This window comes from Acanthisitta chloris, unplaced genomic scaffold (assembly GCF_000695815.1).
Source record: "Acanthisitta chloris isolate BGI_N310 unplaced genomic scaffold, ASM69581v1 scaffold12103, whole genome shotgun sequence".
NCBI lineage: Eukaryota > Metazoa > Chordata > Aves > Passeriformes > Acanthisittidae > Acanthisitta > Acanthisitta chloris.
This window is the reverse complement of record NW_008666602.1, coordinates 6,040-6,251: the sequence shown is the minus strand read 5'-3', so window position 1 is coordinate 6,251 and position 212 is coordinate 6,040.

The window sequence follows — 212 nt, the reverse complement described above, 5'->3', positions numbered from 1 at the left end:
TGGAGCCTCGGGACATCTCGGGCACCATCACTTCGAGATGGCCTAGGTCACTGAGGTCACCTGTGCCCACCCTGGGGTCACATCCTGCCCATCACTCCTCGGCAGAGCTGCTGCCTTGGTCATAGGGTTGTTCCAGCACCAGCATGCCCAGGCTACCTCTGACAGTCCTGGCTGGGGATAACCATCTCAGCTGCCCTTGTGCCCGTGGCCGC